General features: G+C 33.1%; 2 non-coding genes across 2 annotated transcripts; one reads left to right on the top strand and one right to left on the bottom strand.

Moving 5' to 3' along the window:
* The first annotated feature begins 2,703 nt into the window (after positions 1-2,703).
* On the top strand, positions 2,704-2,776 carry TRNAM-CAU (transfer RNA methionine (anticodon CAU)). Its single transcript has one exon. It is a non-coding gene; the product is annotated as a tRNA-Met (tRNA).
* Positions 2,777-7,675: 4,899 nt separating this feature from the next.
* TRNAM-CAU (transfer RNA methionine (anticodon CAU)) lies at positions 7,676-7,748 on the bottom strand. Its single transcript has one exon. It is a non-coding gene; the product is annotated as a tRNA-Met (tRNA).
* Between the last annotated feature and the right edge of the window lie 15,863 nt (positions 7,749-23,611).

The raw sequence follows: 23,611 nt of genomic DNA on the forward strand, positions 1-23,611 counted from the left end.
ACCAACATTAGGAGAGACATATAAACATTATTATTAATACAACAGACGGACAGAATAATAGAATAATGCATTCTAATCACAATATTTCAAAATGCACGAACAAATCACAATATTCCCGCGAATTATTTCAACTTACAGGCGAAATGATATGGCGGGCTATTAACGTTCAGGAATATCGAATTATTTTACATATAAGCGTTGTAAAATGAGAATTATATTGATTTATTGTTTTTCTGTATTTTGTTTACTTCCTACTAATAATATAAATGCGAAAGTTTGTGAGGATGTGTGTGTTTATTACTCTATCACGCAAATTCTACTGAACCGATTACAATGAAATTGAGCACACATATAGAGGGTAACTTGGATTAACACATAGGATAAGTTTTATCCCGGAAATCCCACGGGAACGGGAACTATGCGGTCTTTCATTTGAAAACGCGGGCAAAGCCGCGGGCGGAAAGCTAGTAACTTATAAAACGTTGAAGTTAAACCTAAACTATAATCAAAGAACATTCATTATAATAGTAACTGAATCAGCACCTTCCATATCTATAAAAATAATACAGAATGTAATCTCGCTTGACCTTAACAAAACTCATCACACTGAAGCCCTAATTTTGACGTGGCTGTTTTTACAAAACCTGTTCTGTAGGCTGTAGAGGATAACAAATAGGCTCATTGCGAGGGAATGTCATTTGACAGCTTGATTTTTTTTTAAACATACAAGATAATAGTGCGTTCGTTAACGCAGTTTTTATGAGGAAGCTGGGTCATTCCAACAGCAACTTAGGCTGCGTGCAATGTAGGTTTAAGGCTGACTTCAACGATTCTGATTTTAAACATATTTATGTTTATACCGAAACCTATGAAAATGAAGAATTTTTTTTTTATTCTTTTTGACGTCAAATTGAACTGATAAATGAATTTAAACCATTTTTTGTAAATATCACACATTTATAATATGTGGGTATTATTTATTTTTAAGATCTGTATTTATAGTATTTATTAGTTTAACCGTTAATAAAAAAATAACACCTAACTACGAATTTAAAACTTATTCAACTATATTTTCAACAAACTGTAACATGTAACATTATAATACATTTCATTTTATAGAAAACGTAGCGATTTTCTCGTTTCTTGAGCCGTATGTTTACACTCTCGTATTGATTTACGATTAGTGATAGCCACATAAGTTTGCAATTTGAATTTCAATTGGATCTAATGTGGATTTTTGAACTTATCGGATAATGGTCAATGACTTTTCACTATTTGCTAGACCAGGAAGCTATTAATAGTTTTGATATATGAAATTTGAATTGTCCAAGGTGGCATTGATAGGATTACACTTTGTTTTACATGGGATTAAATGTTAAGCTATTGCATAGCTTCTATCGCGGGCCTTGAGCGCGGGGACCGAATCCAGAAATTCCGTAACGAAAAAACCTCACGCTCCCCACTCCGATGGGCACGGAGGTGTGGCTTGAAGGCATAGCATGCAATAGCTTTACCGCGGCAGTCCCCGAGTGCCACACGCCTTTTTTATTTTTGAAAAGTATTCTCCACTGTAAGAAGGTGGGACACCTGATGTGAGATATCAGATACCTTCATTTCTTGAAGGCTAATATATTATATTGCATGTGTGTTTTGACAACAAAAAAATGTGTGCATGTACTGGTGTACACACGTAAGAAGTGAAACTTCTTTATGACCTTATTTTTCAATAAATAATTTACTATATTATGCAACTTTACAGAAATAATTCAAATTCGAATCACTTGTGGTAGGGATAAGAAATGTGAATGAAAATGAAATGTTACACTAATTTGTTTCCAACCCCGATAAAGAAGTTTCACTTCAAAAATTATTTGTAACTAAAGTAAGCAATAGTGAGCTATTATTAAAGGTTTTTGGTTAACATGTACCTGTAGGTAGGTAAGGAAAATCGTATAAAAGAATGTAAACAAGGAAACGCCAAAAATGACAAACAGGAAGGAAAAATGAAACATTTCTTACAGAAAAAGGGACATACCCAAAATATAGCTGCTTACGTTTGTGTTTATTTATAAAATTTTTCGTAACCATCTTATTACATGGCCCCCCAATAATAATTATTCTCTGTAATTCAAATAAGGTTAAAAATAAAAGATATGAAAAATATTATGCAATTAGTATTCAGAGTAGAAAATTTTGTAAAGCAAGGTCGTTAACCTGTGTGAAGTTTAATTTACCATTTTGTAGTAATTTGCATTAACTCGAATGAACTCGTAGAAAATAGAATAAATGAAAGACGTCTCTTACCTTATATTTTAGCGCAGCGTAGGGGAATTTTCGAGGAATGTGAAATAATATTTCATAGAATAAGAATATATTTTGTAAGTTGACTGTTAGCATGTTAAGCTGTTAATACGATATTCTATAAATGGAGTTCTCGGATTTAAATAAAAATTAAAAATGGTTGTCACAAAACTCATTCGTTTTTTCGTGAATAGATAAATTTTATTGTCTTTTCTAATAACGGTCCATTATAAATTAGGCTTAATTATTTATTGTAGGTACTGCTTATAAAAAAAATACACTGAAATCAGTTGTAGTGTGTTTTGTATTTGTAATAAAAAAAAAGTCATCATCTGTGAACTGTGTAATGTATTATTAACTGTTGAAAATATTCGTAGCGTAATTTCGCAGTAGTTTTCACCAGCCTCGGTGGCGCAGTAGGCAGCGCGTAAGTCTCATAATCTTAAGGTCGTGAGTTCGATCCTCACCCGGGGCAATATTTTTGAAGTTGTTTATTGTATTATTTTGAATGTTGATTTTTTAACTGTTTAATTATTTTTAGCATAATTTTATAATATTTTATGTTTTATCTGGTGTCCGTGTATTTTGAACCAAGTAAGCTTTATTTATTTATTTTTATAACTGTATTAAATATATTTTTTTACATCGCATATTGTAAAGTCCGGTTAAAGCTTTTATAAAAGCTTATAGTAAATTTTAATTTCCAAATAAGGAACATTAAACTAATACCTAATTCAATAAACCTTAGCATGTTTTGTGCGCCCACCGTCCGCCATACTTGATCAGTTTGACAGCTGTCATTTTTCCCGCCTCCACTAAAGGCCTTTGACGTGAAATATGAAATTTCATCTGTATGGGTGTGAAATGTCTGATTTTTAACTGACTTTTTTTTATAAAATATACGTACATAGTGAAAAGCCTGTTTCAATTTCATGTATTTTGATGTGTGCCTTTTTTATCCTGAGGTTTTTTTCTAACCACTATTCCTTATGTAATTTAAGTTGTTATTGGATACCGCATGCAATATCACGAATGAAATTGTTTATGTTCAAAAATATTTCTTAATCCATGGTGAATGGAGGTAAAAAAAATTATCTATTTCATTTAAGTTATGAACTTCGAAAATATACCAAATATACAATACAGACATTACAATTGGACCACAATTTATCAAAGATCGCATGTCACATATCTTACATAAAATGTAAAGGTAACAGAATTCTGAATCTTATCTCTGGATATTTTTATATACATTGAGAATTTACGACTGAAGGCGAATCTGTATTTTTTTCCTGTAAATTCGCGGGGGAAATGTATAGATCCCCTAACACGCTTTATAGGCACAGGCCTAATTCTATAAAGTTTTATATCATTATCTCGCTATTTAGAGCTTATTTTATTGAAATTTCTTGGATATCTTGAGTCAACTTATTCGGTCTTTGTAAGACTACCTGTCTTATATTATTCTGCGTTCTTCATTTCGTATTTTGATTATAGTATTGCGAGAACGAACTTTGACATAATAAAAACTCGTTCTATTTTTGTATAATTTTTTTGAATATAATTATTTTTGGTTGTGCTCGTGTTAACTTATACCGTGTACCCATATCAATTTTGGGTAATTGCGGCCCGAAAAACTACGACTATTATTGCAACCTATACAAAATTAATAGAAACGTAACAACCAAAACAAAACGTTACATCATAACAACGGAAAAAGGAACAATTGAAAATGTCAAGGATAATCATTTCCACGTAAACTATATGGATATATGGGATGTTATTCTGATTTATTGCTGAATATATTTTTTACTCAATAACATTTTTGCCTTGAGGCAGGAATGGATATAAAATCAAATCAATATAACGATTATATTAATAGCTTTCTCATAGGTAACTAAAATTCAGAAATTTATTTATTAATATTAAACTTTTCAAGAAAAGCGTAATGAAATAGAAATTAATTTTGAATCTTCGTAATAACTACAATGGTTACAATTGTCTAAACATATTTTTCTACGATCTATTAAGGCATGACTATTCTCAATTTTCAATATAGTTACTATTGCCCCTATTATATTTCTCAAAGTGAATGCTGAAGCATACATACTTCATCTTCATACATACTTTGTGGTACAAAATATCTATAATTAGCTCTCTGGTGACATCTGCGATCTTGTACCATTAAAACCCGATATTCATCAAATTACATTTCAAACTAAATTTAAACGTTACCCCAATAAAACAAGGTCGATTTTCCAATAATTTCACATACACATATACAAGTAACAATGTAAAATACTGTAAGTAAAACTGTGGAGATAGTAACAAAGTATAGAGAACTATGTGTAGTCATTTCGTTTCAAGTTAAGCCCCCGCTACGAATACTTTTTACGGGCTAATTTATAGGCTTGTAGCGATTTTGGTTTCAAGGGATATCAGAATACAATATGTCCTATAGTAAGAGGAGGAGTAGAAGATAGGAGTATTTCGAAACACTCATAAAATATGATAAAAATAGATATCATATCCACTGACAATATAACATCATATCTGTTAAATTATAATATGTAGGTACCTAACAGTAACTAAAAGCGATCCGGGAGCGCGGCTGTACGTTGAGCTGTGGCTAATTAGTTAGAATTGACTGTCGTTCCTTTTTTTACTCATGATTTTTGAATCATGCCATCTTACCTTACGATCTAATCGTGTATGCGTGTATGCCATTTTTAAAGATCTAACGTTGTATTGATTACCTATCTACTCCTTTTTTTTACAAACAACTCAACTCAAGTTTTATCTACCGATGTTCATAATCAGTATGTAAATAATTTACACGTTTTGTTAAAGGAATTTATTTAACCATAGCAACTGTAGTTTCTCTCTAATTACAGTAAAAAAACTGTATGTAAAGGTTCTGTATTAAACTAAAAATCCATACTTATAATATTATAAATGCGAAAGTAACTCTGTCTGTCTGTCTGTTACTCAATCACGCCTTAACTACTGAACCAATTTGCATGAAATTTGGTATAGAGATATTTTGATACCCGAGAAAGGACATAGGCTACTTTTTACCCCGGGAAATAGGATAGGTTTTATCCCGGAAATCCCACGGGAACGGGAACTATGCGGGTTTTTCTTTGACTGCGCGGGCGAAGCTGCGGGTGGAAAGCTAGTACTTAATAAATAGAATCGCTATCTCCCATGCCTTAATCTAAAAGCTCCGTAGCATATCGCACCACGCTGGTTCGCGGCTCGCTGCGCGCGTGAGAGATGTCTTTGAAGTTTTACAATTTATAAGAATACTCAGCTCCGTGGTAACCTACTTTTGAATTACACCCAAATCCTACCTGACTTTATTTAGGCATTCACGGTCCAGATAAACGTCTAATTTGGGGAAATTCCTCGCCTCTATTTTCCCTGTGTAGTAAAACGTGAATGGGTACATGTAAATCTTTATTGAGTTGTAACTGGGTTCTGGGTGACAGTTATGTACCTACGTGTAAAAACGGGTTGTTTATTTTATAAATACGAGTATTACTCATTAAACACTATTTTAGGAAAGTAACTTCATTAATTACTTAATAATTAGGAACTTAAATATTATATACTATTTCAACGAAATATCATTCAAATAACAGGGTAGGTGTAGTGCTATGAACTTATCCATACTAATATTATAAATGCGAAAGTAACTCTGTCTGTCTGTCTGTTACTCAATCACGCCTTAACTACTGAACCAATTGGCATGGGTATAGAGATATTTTGATACCCGAGAAAGGACATAGGATATGTTTTATCCCGGAAATCCTACGGGAACGGGTTTTTCTCTGAAAAAGCGGGCGAAGCCGCGGGCGGAAAGCTAGTAGACTATAATTTGAAGAACTCATAATATAGCGAACTAATTTTCACATTAGAAAATGTTTAATTAACAGCTTTCTTTAGGAATTAAAAAGTTAATAATATTAGTAACAAAATATTTATATAATTTCTACAATAATTATATTTTGCTTAATTTAATGCTCAATTATTTTTCTCAATTAGTACATACTAAAAAGCACTTATTTAAGCTTCATACAATCACATCGCCATATTGCAGGCATCACACTTGGCTGTGCTCCAAATTACTCGATAATTACAACTTATAGTTGAAAATGATACCATTACAGATATTATTTTAATGCAAGATGGTACTGGAGGTGGGTGGAGAATATTAGTTTAAAAAAAAAGGATTGTTTTAAAATTTTGGATAACTTCTCATTAGTGATTTACTTCGTGTTGTAAATTATGAAATGATTTCGTACCTATTGTATATTATGAAATGATGAGAGCCTATGGGCTATCTAAAGACGAAAGAATTTTTCAATTCGGACCCGTCGTTCCTGAGATTAGCGCGTTCAAACAAACAAACTCTTCAGCTTTATAATATTAAGTATAGATTAATCTTGATTTATAATGCAAGGAATTGAATTGACCCTTTCTTGTCAAAGCATCAGAATTACTAAAATGCTAAATAATTATGAGGAAAATTCATGAAACAGTATAAAGGGTACCGGGTCAGATAGTTATAATTTATTAATTTGTTCTCTTTACCTTTAATTTCAATTTAGTGTTAGTATGAAAGTCTATGTTTTTGATAATGTTGTTTTTGATTTATCTATGAATTATATTGAACAACTAGCTGTTTCCCGCAGCTTCGCCTGCGTGGAAAAGAAAAATTTTCATGGTAATAATTTTCATCCCCTATTTTATCCCCTTGGGGGTAGAATTGATCAAAATCCTTTCTTAGGGGACGCCTACGTTATGACATCTACCTGCATGCCAAATTTCAGCCCGATACGTCCAGTGGTTTTGGGCTGTGCGTTGATAGATCACTATATCAGTCACCTTTGAGTTTTATATAGATGTAGAAATGTAACATAGGCTTTTAAAGAAACAACTCTGTTAAATATATTTTTATGGCGGAAGACGCGGGTTCGAATCCCTCCTCGTGATCGATTTTTTGCTATTCTTTCAAAAATTATGTATATAAACCATTTGATTGCTATAAAAATATGAAATACAGTTTTGTTAAATGTAAGATTGAAAATGAACATAAAATTTAAAATACGTAATTGATACCTACGCTTTATTGCACATATAGTGGAGGAACGTGATACTTTTCGGTCCGGATGCGTTCCTATTACGGTCATAGTATGATACGTGTTATCGGGTGGAGTCTTATTTCGCATGTCTTGACTTCGCCTGGCTTGTCTACTAAGAGCCTACGCAATAAATACGGTAAAAAAGTGGTCGATTAAAATAAAAATCAATAATGATTCGTAGATTAGGATCAAAGTTAAACTATTGCCCCTATAGGTATTAAAAATATTGCCCCGGGTGAGGATCGAACTCACGACCTTAAGATTATGAGACTTACGCGCTGCCTACTGCGCCACCGAGGCTTGAGATTTGGTGAATAAAAATAAAAACACATTGGCTTTCAATAATTATTTATTTTTATACTACACTTTTCATGACATGGTATATGAAAATATAATTAAATATAACAACACTAGCTTTCCGCCCGCGGCTTTGCCCGCGTTTTCAAAGAAAAACCCGTTCCCGTAGGATTTCCGGGATAAAATCTATCCTATGTCTTTTCTCGGGTATCAAAATATCTATATACCAAATTTCATGCAAATTGGTTCAGTAGTTAAGGCGTGATTGAGTAACAGACAGACAGACAGAGTTACTTTCGCATTTATAATATTAGTATGGATTGCAGCTAAAATACGAATACGAATTCTGCTGTAAATAATATCATTAGATTGATATTGTGATTTTTCCAAGATATAATCGAGATAAGAGTTATCTAGAATACAAAATTATCAAGTGTGAAATCAAGAAAATGTATAGAATTTTAATAAAAGAGAAGAGAAAAGATAAATTAGTTTGAAGACATTAATTATATTATCGTACTTAAATAAAGATTAAATCGCTAATGAAGAGTTTTATTTTTAAATTCATAAACATACTAAACACACTCTTTCTCCAAACATAAATAAATTGTAAACAAATAAAACTTAAATGCATTTAATCCCTCTTTAAAAATGCAATTTTTCTATTTATATTTTCAAAGGATCAACTTGCACCTGCGGCTAAGTGAAGATTACTTCAACTTGTTACATCTGACTGTTTCAATTCAGGTTTTAAGCTGTTTTTATTAAATTTTCACATTTTAAAAGGTTGAAGTTGTTAATCTTAATACAAACATTTTAAGCAGTAAATAATAAACACATTATTTTATACTAGCAGGTTTCCCCTGCAGAATAATGCGCAAAAGCAAGTATTTCTGTAGCTTAAAACGCATTATTCTGGTAAATAAGATACATAATTTTCGCTTTATTTTCACGTATAGGTATTAATATTTGTAGGATATAGATGGTGTTCATGTAGGATAAATCACTAATCCATCATCCGGTGCGGAGAGGCGGCGTGAGAAGTGTTCCGTTCACGCCGCCCCCAGGAAGGTAGAGCTTGCGGCCTCCCGCCACAGCTCTAAGTCGCGTTGGGCCTAGAGATAGGCTGCCGCTGACGGGTCTGCGGATGCGTTCTAACGAATACCCGCGGCTCCGTCAACACAGCGGCACGGTGGAACACAGTGGAGTTTAGTCGGTAGGTCCCTGCATTCTGCAGGGTGAGTCCGACATAACCCAGGGCCCTTTCCCCGAGCGCTCTGGGTATGCCTAAATGCATTCTCCACTTAAAAAAAAAAAAAAAGGATAAATCACTAGCTACTTATATTTTTTACTAAAAACAAAAATAACACAGCATATCACCCGGAATTTTCGTTCATGTCTCGTATCAATTAATTAATGAGAAAACATTTTCCTCCCTTACCATATTGCAAATTACAATGTATGATGTATGTAATACGTAAATGACACAGATAATATAATATTAGGTATACTTGTAGTAAATGCTAATATATTATGTACAATATCATATTAATGTATCACACAAATTACACGTGGTGGATTATGGCCTTAGGAGGTCTGTGTCCCAGCAGTGGGAACAAATATCGGCTAATGGTGACATTAAAATACAAAAATATGCCAACTCACGAATTGAAACTTTGCAATTAATTCGCTAAAACCCATGCAAGGCCGACTCTTTAATTATAATCAACATAATACGTGGGTAAATACAATTCATCGTTTTTAATATGATTTAAATAGGTCGAATTGTAACAAAAATTTCAAATTATTTGCCCGTTAATAAACTCAAACATAGGTATTTTATTTGTTCAAATATACTTCTATCTTCTTGTATCTTCTTTTGAATCCTCATAACAATATAATCTTATCATTTATCTACCATTGCAGCATTGGTTAGGAACGCAGTACTTAATTAGAATTAAAAGAGTAGGTAAGCTTGCTTGCTTCTTGCTACTTTTCTTGTTAAAATAAAACAAATATTGTTAAAATGTTGTCAAGCTGTTACTAAAAACCTATAAAAACATGTAGGTCACAAACACGTGCACGAAACAATGTTTTTTACATTCGCAAATCCATACTTTTACAACCGTTTCGCTTCAAAAAGACTGCTCTAGAGCGAAAAATGTTGAATACTTCTGGTTATATTTTATGAAGAATACACACGCTCGTAGATTCGTTTTAAAATTTCCATCCGTGTTCGTGTTTTTACAAGTGAAAATACAAAGTTTGCGATAGACGAAATGAAAAACAAACATGAAATATTTTTAAAATATGACGCCGTGTGTCATCGGTGCAATGAAAGGTCAAACATTAATGTGGGAACGATAAAGGAATTGCTATCAATATTTTTGTTTATATTTTATTGTACGGAAGATGAAATGTGAAGAGTGTATTAATACTTACTATGTACAGACGTCTGAAACGTGAAATGATAATAATCCAAAAATAATGATATCATTATAATTGAGGGTCATTATAAAATACCAAAATTCCAAATTTTTTGAACTAAACATATTTATTTTCAAATATTTTTGGTAAGCAGAGAATATTTCAAAAACAGGATAAAAAACATGACGTATTTTTTATTTATTAACTACCTATCATTACAAAAGAAACAAATCATGTTACTTTTTACTCCAAGGATAAATTTACATTCCACATAGCGTTATAATAGTTCAGATCTGCAAAAAAAAAACAACAAAGCTAAAACAATTGGAAGCTATCCAATGATACAATATTATACGTTTCTATTTGTACAAGCTATTTGTATAGGCTGTCCCGGTGTTATGAGGTGCGTGCGAAAACACCATGCCTATGGATTTATTGCTTTTCCCTTTACTTGAGCTGTGATTATTTTATTGTTGTACTTTATTTTGTTAGTGTAAAAGGTAATTGGTTAATAGGAAAGTAATAAATGATATTTTTACGAAATCAGGTTTCCTTAATATAGCATTTAAGATTTTTGTAAATAGTGTTTAAGCTTCGAGGTCATATAATTTTTCATTCCGCATCAAAATCCGTTGCGTAGTTTCAAAGATTTAAGCATAAAAAGGGACATAGGGACAGAGAAAGCGACTTTGTTTTATACTATGTAGTGATATTTAAATACCAATATCTGTATCTTTTACACGAATAAATACTGCAAGAGAAAAAATATCAGACTACAAAAATTATCGACTAAAAATTAAGTGTCAATTTAAACTACCTACAGATCAAAATTTAACACCTAAATTTTCAACCCTTAAAAAGCGCTATAGCAATTTTATTAATTGGACGCTCTAAAAATCTAGTGCTCTGAAAATTCTGTCCCATTTTCCGTTATAACGTGAAAATATTTAGAGGAAATGAGTCGGTTTGGTTACACAAGACTGAATGTAAAGCCACTCAAATGCGTTTTGGAAAATTCACAAAGGATACATTACAATGCTTTGTAACAGAGTAAATGACCTGTATTAAATTAGGCACGTTAGAGGGCTACAATTATTTGATGGTTTAAGTATGTTTATTAAACTAATTTTATAATGAAGAAAGATTGAAGTGAAACTTCTTTTGGTACGTTGAGAGTAAAATTTCAATGTCGCGTCATGGCAATACCGTCACGTCTTGAAGTAGGGCTATGATTATGGTATCTTTAAATTTTGCCAAAGAAGTTTCACTTCTGAAACGTGTGCTTGGCACACGCTCTTTTTTTACGTTAAGTTTGTACGATTTGGCTCAAAAACTTCTCAAACGATTTAAAAAAAATCTATAGGTAACCATTAAAAAGGTTACGTCTTTATCAGCTACATTACTGAGCTATATTTTATTTCTTGTACCTTTCTTATTTCATCCATATTTAAGATCCTTTCTACAATAAATATCATTATGTCCTAATAAGGGTTTATTTATTACCAATCGGTTCGGACGTAAAACGAAAGAAAGAAGGAAATAGGAGTTATTGTTCACTTAATAAAGTAGATATTTCAATAAATGTCCTATATCTGTGGTGTGTGGTATATTATCTAGCTCGTAAGGGCAAAAACGGTCATTTTTTATTTTTTGGTTTAATCTGTACTGATAAAAACTTCCTCTTTCGTTTAGTCTATGTCACATAAGCCTACTGATAGTAGAAATTATTTAATAAACAAAACTAACTCGATTAAAATACAATACTTGGTATTTATTATTTTTACAAGATATTACTCAACCAAAATTATTCCCGGAAAATAGAAGTACCACCACAATATAGGTAGGTATATACCTTCAAGAATTCTTTCACATGAACAGTTTTGTAGAGAAAACTAATCTTAGTTGTTGAACTATCATAAAGAAATGTCCTCGACACGCACTTAAGAATTTACGAACTACGCAACTATGGTCGGCTGTAAAAGTTTTTCTGGGTAGTCATATTGTTAAGGCCTTTCACACATGCATTTTGGATGCGTATTTAGAATTTTAAATATTACTCATATATGGTATAAGTATGAATAACATATTACATGGTGATGTTATAGACTGTATTAAGTAGATTTGAATCAATTGCAATATAATATTCTGAACTTAAAAAATATAAGCCTACTGGTAGCTGAAAATTATTTCTTACCAGTTGAAGTGTAATGCATATTATTACCTACAGAGATAATAATTAGGTGGCCTGTAAGAAATCGCTTTTAAGCGATAAGGTCACATTTTGTTACAATAAATGGTTAAATAAATAAAGCAAGCAATGCGTAAGATGTTTTCTGCGCTATTATTATAGAGTCAGCTAATTCAGGAAATTAGTGAGTAATATGACTATATTACTCACTTTATAGTTTATACTTTATACCTAAATCTATACTTTTATATTTGTTCACAATAACTGTTATACTTAGTAGATAATAGATATCTACGTACAAAAAATATAATTATACCTTACTTTGTTTTATCCCAATTTATAATTGCGAATAATCATACATTTTTTGCAAGCGTCAAAAAAACGTGTGAAACAACCTTAACAAATATTTTATATATTGTACACAATTCCAAACTCTATAAATTGTTTATTTGGAGTGTATTAAATAACATTCTTTCAAATAATATTTATAGAAGTAACTGATATTTTATTGAAAATTTAATATATTTAAATCATAATTAAATATGATAATATATTCTCTTTTAATTAAAGCTTTTTCAGTATTATTTGAAATTGAAAAAAAAATATTGATAAAAGTAGGTACTTACTGAAATACGATTTAAAATCTTAGTCCAAGGCCTTTTCCCTTAACTTTACTTTTAGGGCTTTCATAAAATCAAAATGGATCCAAGGTTTATAAATATTTGAGAAGTTGTACTTAAAAGTTACATAAATATAAGAAGTCTTTATGTAACAACTTGGTAAGGCGTTGACGTTGTTAAAACTGAAATAATTCTAAGATTTGAAAATATCATTTAAGTAATAAAAAGATGAAAGAACATAAAAAAGAGCATGTGTGCCGAGCACACGTGTCAGAAGTGAAACTTCTTTGGCAAAATTGAAAGATATCAAAATCGTCTCAACTCCATTTCGTGACGGTATTGCCATGACGCGACCTTGAAATTTTACTCTCAACGCGCCAGAAGTTTCACTTCAAAAATAAGCTACAAATCGAAAAACTTCGACCATTCTGGTAAAACGTTTAAAAACGTATATTTAATACGCAACCAAGAACATTGAAAATAACAAGGGTACCTACATAATAATCAAATTTCGTACCGTTTCACAAAATTAAAGGCGTCCCAAATCAAATAAACAGCAGAATGATGCAAATCTTGTGAAAGTCGCGTAATTTAGCCGTAAATATTCGTACGAAATTAGTTCACAAACTTTTATCAGATTCTAAGTCGCCGCACGAAAAAACAAACAATAAATGTTGAATAATGGAGGTGCTTTTAATATTTACTGTGTAAAAACAAGAATGCTATTAACCTGCCAAAGAGGAAAGTAACTCGCTCCCCTTTTAGGGTGTGAGCTTGGTGCATTTTTTGTTTGTTCGTGTTATTTTTCGCAGCCTGTTAGAAGAGAATTATTAACCCCTATTTAATAATTCAGTTCTAACAGGCTGCGACCTTTTGTATTTTCTTGAAGTATATGCGAAGTCGATGTATAAATGACAAGCCCTGTCTTCGACGTGTCGATCCGCTATAGGTACAGAAAATAGTCTTTGTTACCCGGAAAAGATATAGGCCGGTTGCAGAGCTTCACCGACCATCAGTGCGTACGTCAGTCGCGCTTGTCATATGTATGGAAATTCATAAAACCGTTCATAGTAGACCGACCATACGCACCCGTATTTCCATACATATTATGACAAGCGCGACTGACGTACGCACTGATGGTCGGTGAAGCTCTGCAACCGGCCTAATGGTAATAATATTTTTATGAGAAACTTCTTTAGGCGTGTTGAGAGTAAAATTTCAAGGTCGTGTCATGGCAATACCGTCGCGTCACGACGATTTTGGTTTCTTTGAATCTTGTCAAAGAAGTTTCAGTTCTGACACGTGTGCTCGGCTCATACTTTTTTATAATCGATCATGTAATTATTATTTTGTGTTCTTTACGGTGTACGAAATCTTTCTTTTTGTGATATTATTAGTGGAGATCATAATAAACTGTAATTATATTGATTTCTCTGCATTATACAAAAGATACTGTAGGTAAATAAATAAATTAAAGTATAGTTCAATTTTAACTAAATATAATAAAAATTTAATGTTACATGTAGTCATTCTTTTTTCTGACTGATTCCAACACTCGTTCCAAATCTATTGCATTCTGCTCAACTTCTACAGTTTTTTTTATTACAACCTCGACAATGGAGCAAGAGACCCACTTGATGGTAGTTGATGGTTGCGCCCATGACAATTCACAGCATTAGCGAACACTGCGAATGTATTACCAGCTTTATGGTGGAAGAAGGCTTTTAAGATGAGTGTAGGCTTTTTTCTTGAACAGTCAATACAGTCTACAAAACACCCTGTAAAAAGATAGAAGCAATTATTAACATTAGATACAAGCAATAAATAATAACTAATGCTAGAAATAGTGCGAGCAATAGCGAAATAGCAGCCTGTCTGACGTAATGAGAATATATTGCAGTGTAATAATGATGTTGTATTTATTACATTCGGCTAAAAAGCTCCAAATGGATCGTATGTGTTCAGAGCATGTTTTGTAAATTGTAAACATAGGATAGTTCTTTGGATGTGCAAGGAAATGTGCAAAAATGTGTATACGTACCTACTTCGTGGGTACTAAGCTAGAATGCTTAAAGTTTTTAATCGAGGCCCTCGACGAAGCAAAATAACATGACTTAAGAGTCAAAAAAATACCTATGAAAATATATCGTTAAAGAGTGGAAATATATGAATTTTTTTGTTTGTTTATACGGAATTAAATCGAATATTTTTAACCAATAAGGAGCTTTCTCTTAAAATAAGAAAGATATTTTGACATAAACTTACCTACATAAAATTTTTGTTCTCACGTCAATCCAGACAGCGCTGGGACAAGCGGCAAGTTAATAAAGAATTTATACGCTTAATAGAAAAAAATACATTCATTTCTCCAGACCCCATGTCAAACCAATTCTATACGATCAGGTCCAGCATTGTTTACATTGAAAGGCGACACCAAAGTGAACCAAACGTCCAATCTTATACATTGAAGCATCTACATCGAACCTTTCACGCTTCTTCCTAATCAAACGAGCAATGTATATTTATTTAGTGAATAGTTCCAAAGAAATCAGTTATACCGTGATTGATCATTTCCTACGGTGATCAAAGATAAGGGAAAACATAAAGGCAGATTAATGTGATTTGCAGTTGACTTGTGTTATCATGATTAACGTATGAGAAAGGATAAGATTTGAGAAAGAATGATCGCCAGTCTGGTTTAGTTAATCTTGGAAACGGAACATTTGACGCAATGGTAATCGTATTACAATCGTTTGAAGGGAAGACGAAAATAAGAGGGATTCCAGAATTTCTTAGAAATATTTTAAATATCTATAGGTACAGCGTCAGAACGTAGTAACGTGTAGGTACCCTACCTGTATTTTATTAATATTTATAATAATGAAGTAACTAATGTTAACAATATTTTAAAATATTCTGCTGTCCTGGCAAACGTTAGTGGTATGAAAAATGATATGAAGTGAAGAGATATTGGCTGATTCTGAGATTTACTCAGTAGGCATACAAAATTTCATGAGAATCGGTCAAGCCGTTTCGGAGTTTAAAATATATAAACACGGCGACACGAGAATTTTATATACATACAAGGCTTACCTACTAGTTATTTATTAGTAAATAAGCATAAGCTATTTCTAATTTATTTATTTATTTAACACTTTTATTAGACATAGAAGTATTATGTTTATAAAATTTAAAAGTAAATACTAAATATCATAGTTACAGCTTTAATATGTGTAACGGAGCGGCCTTATCACTTCAGAGTGATCTCTACCAGGCGACCCCTTAGGCAAAGGACAAGTGTAGTGTTTGCTGTATAAAGGGAGGGAGGGGGAATACACATATAAAATAATAGTAATAATTTAGTTTACATTTAGTGAACTTATTCAATTACTACAACTACATTCTCACTCTTACACTTACACACACACAAACATACTCACACTCGCTTTTACTCACGTTATAATGGCACTGTGTCTTTGGGTCGATTACACCTAACGAGTACAAACAAACAAACAAACAAAAATACTTTATTGTGCACCAGGACATAAAAATTACAAAATCAAATGTATAAAAGAAAGAGACACAGTTGAGCACAACAGGCGGTCTTATCGCTAAGACAGCGATCTCTTCCAGACAACCTGGTGGTCAAGGAGAAACAGTGGAAGTAAAAGTTAATGGGCAAGAGGTGCGTTTATAGTTTAGAGCACATAAATAAAATACACATATATCCATATTACATATATACATACAAATACATACACATACAAACATATACATATATACATACACATACAAACATAAACATACATACATACACATAAATATACATATACATACATACACATAACTATACATATACGTACATACACATACATATACATACATACAGAAAGAAATGAGCTATTTACTAGTCGAAAAGCAGACACATACGGAGACAGCATCAATACAAAGATATTTAACACTAAACAGGTAGATCTAAATTCATTACTTGGACAGGTAAAATCGCTTCAGCAGTGTTTTGAATGTGAGTAGAGATTGAGCTTCTCTTATGTCTAATGGTAGATCGTTCCATAGTCTGATGGCACGCACAGTAAAGGAAGAATTATATATATGATTTACATGACCTGGTACGACCAGACGAGACTTGTTTGATGATCGAATCGGGTGGATATTAGACACAAGGAACTCAAATCTCTCTTTTAAATATTGCGGTGTTTTCGGATCAAACAGAACACAGTACAGGAGGTGAAGGATATGAGTATTTCGGCGAAGACGAATGGGAAGCCATTTGAGCTTAGTACGAAATTCGGAGACATGATCGTATTTGCGCAAGCCAAACACAAGTCTTATGCAAAAATTTTGAAGGCGCTCAAGGCAGTCAAGGTGGTATTCATAGAGGTCAGGATAGCACGCGTCGGCATAATCTATTATAGGTAAAAGGAGTGTTTGAACGAGCGCAATTTTAGTTGGTATCGGCAGAAAGTTGCGTAGCCGGCGAATGGAACTAGCAGCAGCGAAAACCTTTTTACGCACTTCCTTTATTTGATAACTCCAAGTTAGGCATGAATCTATCCAAATTCCTAAGCACTTAATTTCGTTGCTATATGGTATTGCAACGCCATCAACTACTACTTTCGGCAGTGAAGTCCAATCTATCCTGGATACGAAATATTTCGTACCACAAACTATAATTTGTGTCTTATTAGGATTCACGTTTAAGCCATGATTAAAACTCCATCTAACAATAGTGGAAATGTCATTGTTCATTGTTGTCACAGCATTCGGCAAATCATTGATCTCTGCGTGGCAATAAATTTGAAAGTCGTCTGCATACATATGATAGAGAGAAGTGATGTTTAGGGATATAGAATTTATAAATATACTAAAAAGAAGAGGGGAAAGCACACCACCTTGTGGAACACCAGCAGTAACATTAGCCCAAGAAGAAAGAGAATTATCGACTTGGATGCGTTGCTGACGTCCCTGTAGATAACTACGAAACCAATCAATATCTGTTGGAGATATGTTAAGAGAACGTAACATGCTAAGAAGGATGTCATGGTCAACTGTATTAAACGCATTACTAAAATCCAGAGATGTTAGCAACGTTAGTTGTTTCTGATCCATGTGTAAGCGAATGTCGTCAGTGACTTTAACAAGAGCAGTAACCGTGCTATGACCGGGACGGAAGCCGGATTGGAAAGGATTCAAAAGATCATATTTATTAAGGAAGGCACTTAACTGCTGTTGCACTAAGCGCTCCAGGACTTTAGAAAGGAAAGGAAGGATGGAAATAGGTCGATAGTCGGAAAACGAGGCAGGTTTTGAAAGTTTTGGAAGAGGAATAATGTGTGCATTTTTCCATGCACTGGGAAATGTATGTGAACTAACGGAGAAATTTAGGATATGAGTTATTACAGGAAGAATGATATCAAGGATTGGGATGATCATATTACGGCTAATGCAGTCACTGCCAACTGCTTTAGAAGTTATAGATAGTACGTTCTTCTTAACATCACAATCAGAAAATTGATTAAAAATGAACGGAGGATGTGTAGGATTAGGATTTGTGGAAATTTTATGTAAGGTTCGCTTTTTAACATCAGCATCGAAGTTTTGCACATGAGATGAGAAATGCGTATTCAGGCCATCCAAATTTACGCTTGACGATATGGAATTATGAGAGGATTTACCAATACCAAGGGATTTAAGGAATTTCCAAACTTTGGCAGAGTCGCCGTTCTCGACTGATTTGTGAATGTGGCGTCTTTGTGCATCTCTACATAATGTATTACAGCGATTTCGAATTCTTTTGAACTTTTCTCGAAGCGCGTCACTATTGTCAGATCGCAGTTTGGATTTGGCATTAGCTTTGGCAGTTAACATCGATTTAATTTCTGGAGTTAACCATGGAGCAGGCCGGTGCTTTATTTTAATTGGTTTTAATGGAGCGTGCCTATCATAGAGGTCTATAATAAGTGCGTTAAAGAGGTTAACCTTCTCGTCGATGTCTTGAGCCTCAAAAATTACAGACCAATTGATCTCGGACGCATCATCAAGGAGACGATCTGCATTAATACCACTAAAATTGCGCTGCAGGATTGTCTTTCGTTTAGGTTTGGGAGGTCGGAGTTTATAGGAAACAAAAATAAGATCATGATAGGAAAATCCCTCCGCAGGACACTGTCCAAACTTTGAGATTTTATCAGGAGAGGAAACTAGGATTAGGTCTAAAAGGGAAGGAGCACAATTTGGGAAGAAATGCGTAGGATTAAGAGGAAGTATGTGTAAATTAAAGGAATTGACAATGGAAGATAGTTTATGCGCGCGAGCATCGGATTTTAGGAGACAGGTGTTAAAGTCACCCATTAAAATGGTGTGATCATAAAGGGGAGTAAATTGGTCAAGGATAATATCGAGTTTATCGAAGTAGTCAACGGAAAGGTGAGGAGAGTAAAAGACGCCAAGGAGAATTTTAGTGTGGGAGAGGGTTATTTCAAGAAGGAGATGTTCGGCTGCATCAGTTGGTGGAGGTTGAGGAGAGGAGTTCACAACAGAGTAAGGAATGTGCGTACGAAGATAGATAGCAACACCGCCACCTGTTCTTCCCTCGCGGTCATTGCGTATAAGATGGAATCCGGGTAAGGAGTAGGAGATGGATGGGATGCAGGGCTTAAGCCAGGATTCGGAAATGAGAATGGCGTGGATATGTTGGGAATCAAAAGATGTTAATAAATCAGGATAGTGTGCCGGAATACTCTGTGCATTAATATGCACTACATTAAAATTATTAGGGAAAGGAGTAAAATGGGAGGAAAGAGTATCAGATAAAGGAGAAAAGGATGTACTGTGAAAACTGTTGTCGCTGTCCTGTTCATCGAATGGAAGGGAATGATAAGTGCCGTCACTGTCAGTATCAACGTTCGACATGGTAATATATGCAATGTAATATGTAAGTTAAATAAATAAATAAGAAAAATAAATAAATAAATACTACTATAATATAATAATAAAATATTTAAGATAGAATAAACAAACTACTACAAAAAAAAAATAGTAATAATAATAAGCAGTAATAAAGTATGTATAAATAAATCTGAATATATAAATATAATTATAGTTATAATTCAATAAGCTACAATAATTATTTCGCTAACCTTGTACCACTAGCTTATCTCAGAGAAGGCAACACTAAGACTAATCCAGATAAAATCAATAATAAAACACATAATCAGAAATAACACAATATTCTGTTCAAGGCAAAGAGACACAATAGCAAAGTAACATAGGAAAGTACAAAGTAAATCATATAATATTATTATCTACCTTAAAATAAAATAAACACTAACTAAAAGCCTAGTAGCTAGAACTCATTATGACGTAATTGTCATTGATTTGACACAATTTGTCACCAGTGACATTAGATGGCTGTTGACACTTGACGTTTCAATATTATAAAGTAAACAAAAAGGTGAACAAAAATAAAAATCTAAATTATAAATAAATCAGTGGGTACTTCTTATAAATGGTTTTCTGAGTACATACTATCACTATAATATATGTATATCTAGTTTTATCTACTATTTAAAGGAAGCATACAAAAGACAACTCATAATAACTAAAATTAATAGAAACGTGTAATATAATATTAACAGAAACTATACAACAATGTAAACAACTAAGCTTAAAACCGAGTGAAATGACAATACTAATAATACTATATATATATATATATATGAGAGGACTCAGTATTGAGACAGTGTAATTACTTGGCTTTGGGTCTTCGGGCTCTTTGTGCAGCAGAAAGAGGCTTTTTTGACTCCATCTGGCGTTGCGGATCCGTCACGGCAGCAGGAACTTCAGCTGAGCCACCCACTACAGGCAACTCATCTAGATCAGCCAGGGATTGCAGGCGACGACGCGAACCATCAGGAGCCACCAGCATGATGTTCCCATTCACCGTCCAGCATTTTGAGACACCGAACTTGTTTCGAGCAGCCATAAACAAAGAATGTCTACTTTTTGTCAGAAATTCAGATAAGGTGTAGTCGGTGCCCTTGAAAGCGGTTTTACTATACCAGATCTTGTCTCTTAGAGGTATAGTCTGCAATTCTATTAATATAGGCCGGGGTTTATCCTTTCTAACTGAACCAAGTCTATGACAAAGTGATACTGCGTTGGAATTGATCTCCGGCAACTCTAAGTTTTCACTAATAACTTTAACAGCTGTGGATGTTGGATCTTCCTTGGCTTGTTCAGGTATGCCATGCAACAGTAACATCTTTCGCCGGCTACGCATCTCTTGTTTTTCAAAAAGATTTGACAGAGTTTCGACTTGCAATGTTAAACATTTTAAGGAAGTAACTACAAAAGTGCGAAAAACATCAAATTCTGCAGCAAGTTTTGCTGAAGGGCTAGAAGATGCCGTTGCAGGTGATTTCATTCCATCAAGTTGCTGTTGAAATTCCTCCAAACGTGTGTTAAAAGCAACTGTCATGTTGACCATTGACTGTTTTACTGTGTCCATTGTGTTTTGTGCCTTAATATATTGAAAAGTAGAATAATTTTAAAAGGAAATACTGCTAGCGACACCAGGTATGAAATTTAGAACATTACTATACAAAATTGAATGAATTTGCAAATAAAATAAATAATTTTAAAATAGAGCTGTTATAAACACGTGTTTTTATTTTGACACCTACCCTCGAAAAAGTACAGTGGCGAGTCAGTGTGGAAAGCGTCGATCGCCTATAGCACAGGTCTAGTACCTAGTTTAGTCGATTGTCGTGTCTCATGTATGTAAACTTTTTATAATGTGGGTCCAAATAAATTTTTTTTCATTTTCATTTCACATTGAATCATGAATTTATCAATTTATTTACTTTACTAGTTTTAACATCAAACCAATTTATACGCGTAAACATCGCTTGAATAAGCGTATTCACTCAAAGGTTATAAACAGGTTCAATCGACTCTATAATCCAGTGAGATAAGATTCTTGGATTAATACGAATTTAATCTATTTGCGAATTGTTCATGTGTTAACTTCTGCATGTTGGAAAAAATTATAATAACTGACTATGATTACTTATAGACAATGTGTATGTAAGTTTGATATGGGAATGATTTTCATGGCATTACTTAATATTTGAATGTGTATTGTGTAATCTATAACTTCATAATATATTATATTATGTATATTTAGTATTTATGCTCAAATTATTTTTATAGTTTTAAAGAAATACACAATTTACTAGTTCCTCTTTTATTTCGATTTTTATTACAAAATTACGCCCGTTTTCGATACATCATTGTCAGGTGTATTTATTTTATAAATAAATATATAACTAATTATATACAGTAGGTAAGCTTTATTTCAATAAACACAAAGCATCAACATTAAATCAAAACCCAATCACACCGACACAATCATTGCCTTTCTCTTTATAAAATGAAAATATTCCATTTCATTCCAATAAAGATTTTGAAGTTTGCACATAAATCAAAACTCGATAATTGCGAGAACAAACTCAAAACAACTCTTAGAAAGTACATTTGCGCAATCAGAAATTATTTTAGCAAGCTCTAATTCCCTCTCAAAAAGCTGATTTGCAACAATAATATAAATCACGCTCGAATCGTGGGAATACACTAGCGGACATAGAATTTGTACATTTTATTTTTGGAAGAAAAATTTTGTTTCTGGTAAAGGTTTGCACATGCAAAATCTAGCCTAGAAAAGATTTTTGCTTTTAAAATTGTGTTTTGTAAAAATAAAATAAAATTATACTTAACTAATTCCTTGTCGTGAACTTGTGGTTTAAACTTTTTTACGTAGGCATTGTTTACTCAATTTGCTGTTTATTTTTTCTTTTTATTATACAACCTTTAATGTACTTGTGCTTGGTCTAAGCCGTAATAAATTTTAGATAATGGGAAAAAATTTACAATATTAGGTAAATGAAAAAGCATATTTCGGCCAAACAAGAATATGAGTGGAAACAATTTTATTGGCCCGAAGTGTACAAAACCAAAGCAGGTAAAGTTTGCAAGCGACACAAGCGCTGTGAGCTGAAAGCCTTATAATTTCGTAACGAAATTTAAAATTGAATAAAAAACGATATTGTCGCCATTCGTGGATTAAAATTAACTTATTACACTACTTTAAAATTGAACTGATGATTAAGTAGCAATTTGTGATAATGATATATTAAATTATTTAGATTGTATGTATCGAAAGCTCAATTAATTGAACTTCATCACATCACATCAGCCTATTTCCGTCCACTGCTGGACGTAAGCCTCTCCCAGATCGCGCCACTTTTCTCTTTCTTAGGCATACCGTATCCACCCAATGCCGGCCACCTTCTTCAAGTCGTCAGTCCATCGCGCCGCATGGCGTCCTACACTACGCTTGCCTGTACGTGGTCTCTATTCGAGCACATGCCGACTCCATCGACCGTCTGTTCAATATAATTCTACTGATAGGTATAATAATATTATGTACTAATCTTTAAATATTAGGTCATGTAACATGTAACGTATGTAATCTAAATTCAATGCCTCTATGGTACTTGTATCATAAATCTTTATTGTCTCTATTCAGTTGGTAATTGACTTAAAAATATATA

Source organism: Colias eurytheme, chromosome 25 (genome assembly GCF_061535395.1).
Source record: "Colias eurytheme isolate Ceu_HAF_F1 chromosome 25, ilColEury1 Martin Lab GWU primary, whole genome shotgun sequence".
NCBI classification, from domain to species: Eukaryota; Metazoa; Arthropoda; class Insecta; order Lepidoptera; family Pieridae; genus Colias; species Colias eurytheme.